Source organism: Dendroctonus ponderosae, unplaced genomic scaffold (genome assembly GCF_020466585.1).
Source record: "Dendroctonus ponderosae isolate FM_Combo_2020 unplaced genomic scaffold, Dpon_F_20191213v2 Dpon_F_20191213_8, whole genome shotgun sequence".
NCBI lineage: Eukaryota > Metazoa > Arthropoda > Insecta > Coleoptera > Curculionidae > Dendroctonus > Dendroctonus ponderosae.
This window is the reverse complement of record NW_026019016.1, coordinates 10,306,103-10,316,053: the sequence shown is the minus strand read 5'-3', so window position 1 is coordinate 10,316,053 and position 9,951 is coordinate 10,306,103. Positions and strand designations below refer to the sequence as shown.

The window sequence follows — 9,951 nt, the reverse complement described above, 5'->3', positions numbered from 1 at the left end:
CAGTAAACAAAGTTTAGAATTTTTAAATGTACTCAAGGAAATTATGTCTACGGTTTGCATTTCTTTCATAATCACTAGGATAGATTAAATAAATTAAAGGTATTTCTGTGAGTTATTTTATTACATTTTTTTAAATACGATAATAATCAAATCACGTTTTACTTAAATATGATACTTTTGGCTTTAGATATTTTTTCGGAAAATGCCTGCTCTCTTCAATAAAGGTGTTTCAACCGGGTTCCACTAAAAATCTCGAGTTTCGTCCTAGCAGAATCTTCTGATCGGTTACTTATCGTACTCAAACGATTGAAATTTGGTCATGTATTAAATCTAGACTTTTTGCATTCTTCAAAATAGAAAGTTAACGCTGATTTATTTACAGAACACCATTTAACATGAGGTGATCCATTGGCTCACTTTATTCTGCCCTGTTTCATACATTTTGTTTATCTTTATTTGTATTTTCTGTCTTTGCTCAGAACGGTTCTCATTTTCCAGTTTTTTCTGTAAATTTCTGCATTAAGAGGGGCAGCTGCGAAGGATAATGCATTATCTTTCAGTAGTAAAATAACTCATACTTTTAGAACTTCAAATTTTTCCCCAGATGAGAAATAGTTAGCTGTAATGACGGAATCAAGATTGCAATTTTTATTTGAATTGAAGACCAAAGGAGCATTTAAATTCCGATAATTTGGAGCAATTGAAAATCATCAAGTGGCAACTTTTTTAAAACTGAATGTAACCCATATAAAAATTTAGTAATTCGTGTTGAATTTGCATTGTGCCAGCCTGAAAGTAATGCAGCAGTTGGCCAGTTTGGCAGCCAAGAAGTTCATTCGTTGGTCAATTGGAAATGTACTTTTGGACAGGCGATATGGACCAATGACTCCTGATGTGCAAGACCTGTTAAATGAGTAGAAGAAATCAGTGAAAGTGGTACAAAAATTGACCGGACTAAAAAAATTTAAAAATTTTCTCAATGTAACAAAGCGAAGGCATCTGGCCAACTAATCGCCAACTAATTATTCTCGGAAAACAATTCCTGCGGTTCGAGTCGATATTCTGTTTGTTAAGAGATGGCGGTCTTTCACCATGCTTCAGCTACTAAACGCCCGCGTTTGCAGGTGTCTCTACATATATATTATTCCCGCCAGAAAACTGAGCCGAGCAAAACCTGTTTGAATATAATTTCGAAACTCAGCAACGGCCCGAGCGTTCAGGAGTTTGCTTTCATCGGCGTTTTGGTACGGACCTTCGAGCCACTCTGTTCCGGAAACACGCTTTCAAAACACGCTTTTCTTTCATAACCTTATTCCGCAAAAATAAAACGCTAAAAATAGAGACAAATAAACAATACATGCCCCCTCTGTAAATAAAAGCTGAGTTATTTTTATATTGCAGCAACTATTTGTGTGAATGTTATGGATTTGTGACTTAGTGAGTGAATTTTGACTGATTACTTACATAAATTTTCCGTTGCTGCTTTTTGGAAGGAAGGTAAATAGTTGTTGATTTATCTATGTTTTCGCACAAGCAATTGGGTTTCTAGCAAACGCACTTGCTATTCGGCTTCTGAGAATAAAAATGAAAAACTGTACATCAAAACGTTTTGAAAATGGTGCTATTTTAGGTTTGCACAAATTGAGCCAATTAAGGAAGAATATGTGAAATCCTATCTAATTATGGTTTTTCGAGAACTAATCCATTGTTTGATTATTCGAACTGTGGCAACGTTTGTTTTCTAATTTACTTGAACCGGCTTTTAGAGGCAAACGTTTACTTTCAAACGGAAAGTTCAATTAAATACATTTTTTTTAATACGTCACTGCATCAACTACTAATTTTATTTTCAAAATTTATACCTATACAAAGTTGCTGGCCGAGGTATTTCAGATACTTGGTATATCAATTCTATGACTAATTTCAAGCAAAATATATTCTGTTCACTTTCCCTGAACTCTCAGCGGTTCATCAAATATCGGGGGTTTGTATATACATATATTTTTTTAAATAGAATGACAGGGTAATTATTATCAACTTGTTATCAAGCTTCGTCGTTGCTCTCGTTCCCAGTTGTAGTCTTCCATATTGTTTTTCACCTCATCAGATCTTGGGTGGAATTCTTCTGATGAGTTGGTTTCTGTTGACATGTAAAAGTCCAACGGCTTGAGATCTGGAAATCGCGATGGCCAAGCAATGAAACCACCACGACCTATCAATAGATTAGCATAATTTTTATTGAGAAAATCAGTGATAACTCTATTAAAATGCGCTGGAGTACCATCATGTAAAAAAATATGTCGTTTGTTAAATTTGAAGAAGAATGTCCTCCAGTGGTGGACGTAAAGGGTTCTCCAAAAACGCTCGGAACATTTCATTATTCATTATTTCTGCTCAAACTTTTTGGGAGAATATTTGATGACCTTTGATCGTATCGGTTGGTAATCAGGTTTATAAATCAGGTTTATAAATTATATATACATTACAATTTTCTTACAATATGTTTTGCATGGACTTCTTACTTTTTCAGTAAGGGAAAAAATATTCTAGCAGGATTATTTTCAACGCTTTCACGTGCTTCTGCCGCATTATTTCTTTCAATTAGCTACTTAATTGTTAATTTACCAAGACGCTTGGTTGCAAAAATGTAGTTCACTCTTTAGCAGCTACTCATGCCTCGATATTTCAAGAATCGTTGAGAATTGACGAAAAGTTAAAATAATAATTTTCTATTCTATTCTTATCATACTGTACCTTATGATTCTTGCTCCCAAGTTGACAACATTTTTAGACCTTGTTTGAAGATATTAAGCTAAAAATTATCCGTTTTAAATGTTTAAATTTGTTAAATAGATGAGGCGTATAATTCATCCGATGATGCAAATTTAAGAGCACATTAACTCTGTCAGTGCATTCGATCATTGATATCTATTATGCCAACGCTAATGATGATGGCTCTTCAGGGAATATTCGATATATGCGTTTTTTGCTAATATTGACTACTAATTCTTGTTTAAAGTTTGCAACACATTTGTAATATTTGAGACTTGGTTCCGTGATTTATTCGGGTTCTTGGCTTTGAAGAGTTAAATAATTATTGTTTTTTGAATTTTCATTCGGACCTTTTTAAGGTCTGAAATATATTTTGATACCTAGAGGAGTACTACCTTTTACGTTATATTAAGTATGTAACATGAATGTGCAACATATTTTTGGAGACATTACCTAAAAGACCTTTCTTTGTGTTGCAGAGCCATTTCATCTCAAGTCAGTATCTCCTCTCTATTTTAGACGTTAATTGGACGGCTTTCTTTTAGATCTTTGCACCACTAATAATACTTTCATGTATATGCAAAATATGAAGCTCTTTTATTGACGAATATTTAGGCTTGTTTCCATATTTTATTCTTGAAGAATTCCTAATCATCAAAATATCAAAGCTTTTGAAAAGCGAAACAACTTGCATTCTAAACAAGACCGAAAACACTTAATTACAAAAAATCCATATGGTTCAATTCATATCTAAATTAGTACATGTTAAATTTCTTTGCTGAGCAGATAAAACCTCAACGCCTACCTGGCACAGTCACTAATAGTAGCTTGTTTTTTTATCTCGTTGCTCCTGGATATGTGGTTAAAGACCATTTTGGATTTAACAGAGCTTCCACAAAAATTTACAGGGGCTGTAATCATGACCCTTAATACATAATTCATCCATCCCCCTCGAATATTTCCATAGGATTTTCAGCTAAAGTCCCACCAGTCAGAAAATCACAGAGTCGGTTATCGGCAGTATTCGTTTCTTTAAAAAACCTTTACAACTAGGTTAATAGCGAATATGTTAATACTTCGTAAAGGGTTCTAATTATTGGATTCTCGCAGTTGTTCTTTCAAATATCGTTTTATTTTAAGTTTTGCTACTACTTTGAAAAAAAAGCAATTATTTAGCTTGTTTATGCTTTATAACAGAAATGTGTTTGATGCGTTTTGATTAGTATCTGATAATTCGCTTTTGTTCAACAATTTAGCGAAAAACCTCATACCTAAGAATATAAATAATCCCGATACACAAATATCCAGCTGTGCAATCGATTTATAAATAAACCTAGTTCATTGTGTCTCAATTACTTTGTGATTTACGCAAAAACCAAAATAGATCATTTGTCTAGGCATTTATTTATTCTCTGTATTTAAATATTTGCTAGTCGAGAAGGTTGTTGAATAAATTCGCCAAACTGCTTCGCATTAAATCCTGTTTAACTTTTTTTAATTGCATCCATGGACATTAATAACCAGTTTAACTATTCTTTGTGAAATTTATGACGTCACTTCTAAAAGGTTGTTTATTTTGTTAAATGAAATATTAAATTGTCGCCTAAACTTTTTAGCAGTGTGGTTAGATAAATAAATTTTATCTAATAGTTTTTCTGTTCAGATTTTATTGTGTTTTGTCTGTAAGATGAATGTAAATTTTCCAAATAGCTCATTTTTTTTAAATATTGACGCCTCTACTTACTTCACCAAACAAAAATAAAATATCCTCAAGGTTTTTCTTATATATACCTATATCGAACTCGAACTCATTTCATAAATCTACCTTAACTGCAAGACATTTTTCTGGATTTTCGAAGATGTGCTGGATGATGTTCATAATACTTCAAGTTCTCCGGTTTCTTCTATACAAAAAAATTAACTAAATACACTTTCAGTTTGCATATAATTAACATCTGGAGATAACAATTGTTATGTAGCTTTTGCGAAAGTTTCTAATATAAATTCAATTTAATGGCACTACTTTGATCTGTGTAAGATAAATGTGTACCTAATCAATGCGCTGTCAATTTATTATAATAGGCTGTCAAATAATTCATAGTTGTTGTTCTAGAACCGCAAGCAATGTTTAAATAGTTGTAGGTTAACTTTTCATCGTAAATCTCAGATGTTCGATATCCATTTCGATAGAGAAACTTTTGTTTTGGTTTTGACGAAGTTTTTTATGTTAACTTGTCCAGTTGATGTTGGATGTAATGAATCATTGTTTGATTTAAGTTTTCTATTGATGTACTTACTTATCTTTTAACAATTTCCACATCGTTTTTATATGAACACGTACTTACTTAACTATTTTTGATTTGTTCGATTTCCTCTATATAAGTTGCTTTAAGTATATGTTAATTGCGTCTCCTTCATTCATCCATGGGTATCTGTTTATTTTCTGTACAGTTTGAGTGTTTGTCAAATTTATTGCAACAGAATTGAAGATTTTGAGATTGCAAATTATTTTAATCAATATCACTTAGACCGATAACAGAAATTTGCAGATATTCAGTACTTTTTCTTTGAGTGCCGTCCCCGATCGGAGGTTGGATATCATCACTGCTATTCTTACTTTATTTGCCGCTATTCTGAAAAATTCTATTGAGCTACAACCAACCAATCGCTCAAATTTCTCAACCATGAAATTAATCTAGCAATGCTCCGTCTTTCCTTTATCTTTCCTTGCATGATCAATCTAAGCATCTCATATCGCTGCCTCATATGTTCTTGCCTTTATGGTGTTAATTACTTCACATTCTTTACCCATTTCTCGAAGTACATCCATGCTTGTTCTTCTTTCTGTCCATGATATCCTGAGCATCCTTCTGTAACACCACATTTCCAACGACCACAGCTTGTCCATGTGCTCCTGTTGGAGCGTCCAGACTTCCAATCCATAATGTAGTACTGCAAACAGATAGCACCTTAATGTTCTATCGCTTAGTTCTATTGCGAGGGGTCTGGAACAGAGGATTGTTTTCAATCTCACAAATGCATTTCTTGCTGTTTCTCTTCTAGTTCGTATTTCTATTGTTTGGTCGTCATTTTCTGTAATGCAGGTGCCCAGGTATTTATATTTTTGAACCCTTTCATTTATTGGCCCTATATATTTATGTGGGAATTTATGTGTATTTGGCCTTCCTTATGTTTATTTTTAGTCCCCATTGTTCACAAAATGTACCAGTATAGAACTGGTGTACAAAATGTACCAGTTCTATATAATAGTATTTGGAGTTATTCAGGGGAGGTTGCTATAATCGCTGTGTCGTCCGCGAATCTTACATTGTTTATAATCTTTCCGTTTACCATTAACCATTATTCTCTCATTTTGAGATAGTAGTGCCTCTTCAATAGTTGATTCACTGAATACGTTTTGTGCGTTGTTGCTATTGATTCCAATAAAGTTTTGTAATTATTCTTAAGTCCCCGTTGTCGATGTTTTTTGGTTGGAGAATTTTGACTAGTTTTCCGTATCTCATTGTACCGAAAGTTTTTTCGAAGTCAACGGGACATGAATATTCATATTTGTGTCTTGACATCTCTGTGCTAACACATTTAGTGCAAACAACGCTTCTCTCGTCCCTAGTCCGTTTCTAAACCCAAATTGACTATCATCTATTCGTGCCACTAGTTTTTACTGATGCGTCCATGGATTACTTTCAAAAATACCTTGTGCGCAACACTTATTAATTATATTGTTCTGTATTCACAGCAGTTTTTCGCGTTTGTGGTTTTTGGAATAGCGCAGAAAGTGGAGAGTAACCATTGCTTTCATATATGTATACCCTTGTACTTCGTTAAATAAGTCCAGTTGTATATCCAAGGTATCGTCGTTCATACATTTGAATGTTTCGACTGGCATTTGATCTGGACCTACTGCCCTCCCATTTTTGGTGGTTTTAAGGCCACTTATTGAGAAGGTTTTAGCCGTCAACTCTGCCCAATCTTATTAGAGCAATTTCAGTATTGTTTCCCTACAAAGGGCAATAAATATATTATTGGCTCTTTGGCGTTTCGAGTACCGGTAGTGAATGGTTTCACCTTAGTGCTAATCTGGGTTCCTGAGAGAAAGATTTCGAAAACCTTTCCAGTAAAACAGCTGTTCAACTTTCACGACATACTTTGACTTTCTTTCATTGCATGTAGTTGTCGTAAAAGTAGTAGTTGTAAAATTGTTGTCGTAAAATTATTGTAGTCCATACGTTTCAATATTGTTCGACTAAGTGCAAAAAACGCACAAATTGGCGAAAATACAGTTCATCAGTACAAACTAATGCCAGTTTACATGATCATTATTCTGGGCTTTATCCCTCTCTCTCTCGCAGCCATCGACCGTTATCGGATTAAACGGCCAAATTCGAATTTGGAATAAATTTGCCGAAAATTGAACGGGTGCTCTTGAACAAGCAAGTGTCCTACTGGCTCTTTTAACAATCGAAATCTAAAGAACCTTCACGACAGGAATCCAGTGTGATTACAGGTTGATACCTTTCCAGTCTTGCTTCTGCTGACCATTTATGCGTTCCTGATGGAAATTATGCAAAAGCATCCCTTTTCCGAACTAAAATTTACGAAATACAAATCTTCTTGCCGAAAACTCCGATGCACCTACTCCGGAGGCTTGTTCTTTACTGAACTGTTCTGGTGGTAATCGTCCTACAAGTTCTCTAATTTTCTGCCTTTTTGCATCGGTTAAATGCGATTCGTGTATTTCTTGCCCCCACTATCCCATTTCTTGGCCCCCCACATCTCTATGCCCCCACTTATTGAAAAGGTCTTAGCTGTCAATTCTGCCCAATCTTATTAGAGCAATTTCAACATTGTTTACCTGCAAAGGGCAATAAATATCTTCATATTGTGTTCAGTGGTCATTTTTGTGGCTTTTCAGTATTGGTCAGATCTTGGGCGTTTCGAGTAACGGTAGTGGATGGTTTCACCTTATTGCTAGTCTGGGTTTCTGATTGCCAAAATCTGCCCAAGAAACACATTGTGGTTTTTATACTGAAATCTGCTCAACTTGCACGAGATACTTTGACTTTCTTCCATCGTGATTGTAGCAAAAGTAGTACCCGATGTGGGGAATTACTGTGGTCCATACATTTCAATATTGTTCGATTAAGTGCAAAAAACGCATAAATTGGCAAAAATACAGTTCAAATCACTCTGGGATTTATCCGTCTCTCTCGCAACCATCAACCGTTATCGGATCAAACGGCCAAATTCGAATTGGGCATAAATTAGCCGAAAATTGCACGGGTGCTCTTGAACCAGCAAGTGTTCTACTGGCTGTTTTCACAATCGAAATCTTAAGAACCTTCACGACCAGAATCCAGTGTGTTTAGGGATTGGTACCTTTCAAGTCTTGCTTCTGCTGACTATTTATGCGTTCCTGATGGAAATTATGCAAAATCATCTCTTTTTCGAACAAAAATTTACGCAATACAAATCTCCTTGCCGAAACATCCATGCACCTACTCCGAAGGCTTGTTCTTCACTGAACTGTCCTGGTAATCGTTCTACAGTTTCTCTAATTTTCTGCCATTTTGCACCCGTTAAATGCGATTCGTGGGTTTCTTCTATGCCCCCACTAATTGAAAAGGTTTTGGTCGTCAACTCTGCCCAATCTTATTAGAGCAATTTCAGGATTGTTTACCTGCAAAGGGCAATAAATATCTTCATATTGTGTTCAGTGGTAACTTTTATAGTTTTTCATACTTGGTCAGATCTTTGGCGCTTAGAGTACCGGTAGTGGATGGTTTCACCTTATTGCTAGTCTGGGTTTCTGATTGCCAAAATCTGCCCAAGAAACACATTGTGGTTTTTATACTGAAATCTGCTCAACTTGCACGAGATACTTTGACTTTCTTCCATCGTGATTGTAGCAAAAGTAGTACCCGATGTGGGGAATTACTGTGGTCCATACATTTCAATATTGTTCGATTAAGTGCAAAAAACGCATAAATTGGCAAAAATACAGTTCAAATCACTCTGGGATTTATCCGTCTCTCTCGCAACCATCAACCGTTATCGGATCAAACGGCCAAATTCGAATTGGGCATAAATTAGCCGAAAATTGAACGGGTGGGTCTTGAACAAGCAAGTGTGTTACTGGCGGTTTTAACAATCGAAACTTTAAGAACCTTCGTGACAGGAATCCAGTATGTTTAAGGGTTGGTACCTTTCCAGTCGTGCTTCTGCTGACCATTTATGCGTTCCTGATAGAAATTATGCAAAAGCATCCCTTTTCCGAGCAAAAATTTACGTAATACAATTCTTCTTGCCGAAAAATCCCATGCACCTACCCCGAAGGCTTGTTCTTCACTGAACTGTCCTGGTAATCGTTTTACAGTTTGTCTAATTTTCTGCCATTTTGCACCCGTTAAATGCGATTCGTTGGTTTCTTGTATGCCCCTACTAATTGAAAAGGTTTTGGCCGTCAACTCTGCCCAATCTTATTAGAGCAATTTCAGGATTGTTTACCTGCAAAGGGCAATAAATATCTTCATACTGTGTCCAGTGGTCATTTTTATGGCTTTTCAGTCTTGGTCAGATCTTTGGCGTTTAGAGTACCGGTAGTGGATGGTTTCACCTTAGTGAAGATCTGGGTTCCTGATAGAAATATTTCGAAAATCTTTCAAATAAAAGATCTCGTCGGTACTGTATCTCTCTATATTTCGTATTCTCTTTGTTGTTAAAATGTTTCCTTTCATCCGTTAACTGAACGATCTCGTCTGTCATCCATTGTTTCTTTTTATGCGTTTTTCGTTTTAGTACTCCCTTTCGCTTCTTGTTGTTTCTATACTCATTAGATGCCATTTGTCTTCTTTTACAGTGTTGGAGAATTTGTTCCGGTACATTGGTCAATACTCTGCTGATCTCCTCTGTCGAACGTTGTTTTGTTTCTGGATCTCTTATCCTAGTAGTATTGATTCGGGTATTTTTTGAACTTCTTTTTATGTGTTTCATTCTAAGCCTGATTTTGGAGATCACGGGATTATGGTCTGACCCTATGTCGGCACTTGGATATGTTTCTGCCGAAATTATTGCATTTCTATATCTTTGTCTAATCAACATAAAAGTCAACTTGGTTCCTTACGATTTGTCCCTCCTTGTCTGCTGGCGATCTCCATGTGT

General features: G+C 35.5%; 1 protein-coding gene across 2 annotated transcripts in view; it reads left to right on the top strand.

The window, feature by feature from the left end:
* Positions 1 to 1,205: 1,205 nt before the first annotated feature.
* Positions 1,206 to 9,951, top strand: part of LOC109546376 (capon-like protein) — a 116,354-nt gene continuing 107,608 nt past the window's right edge. For both annotated transcript variants that reach the window (XM_019917324.2, XM_019917325.2), the window contains exon 1: positions 1,206 to 1,497. The gene's annotated coding sequence lies outside the window, so the exon portion shown is untranslated. The remainder of the gene's footprint in view (positions 1,498 to 9,951) is intronic.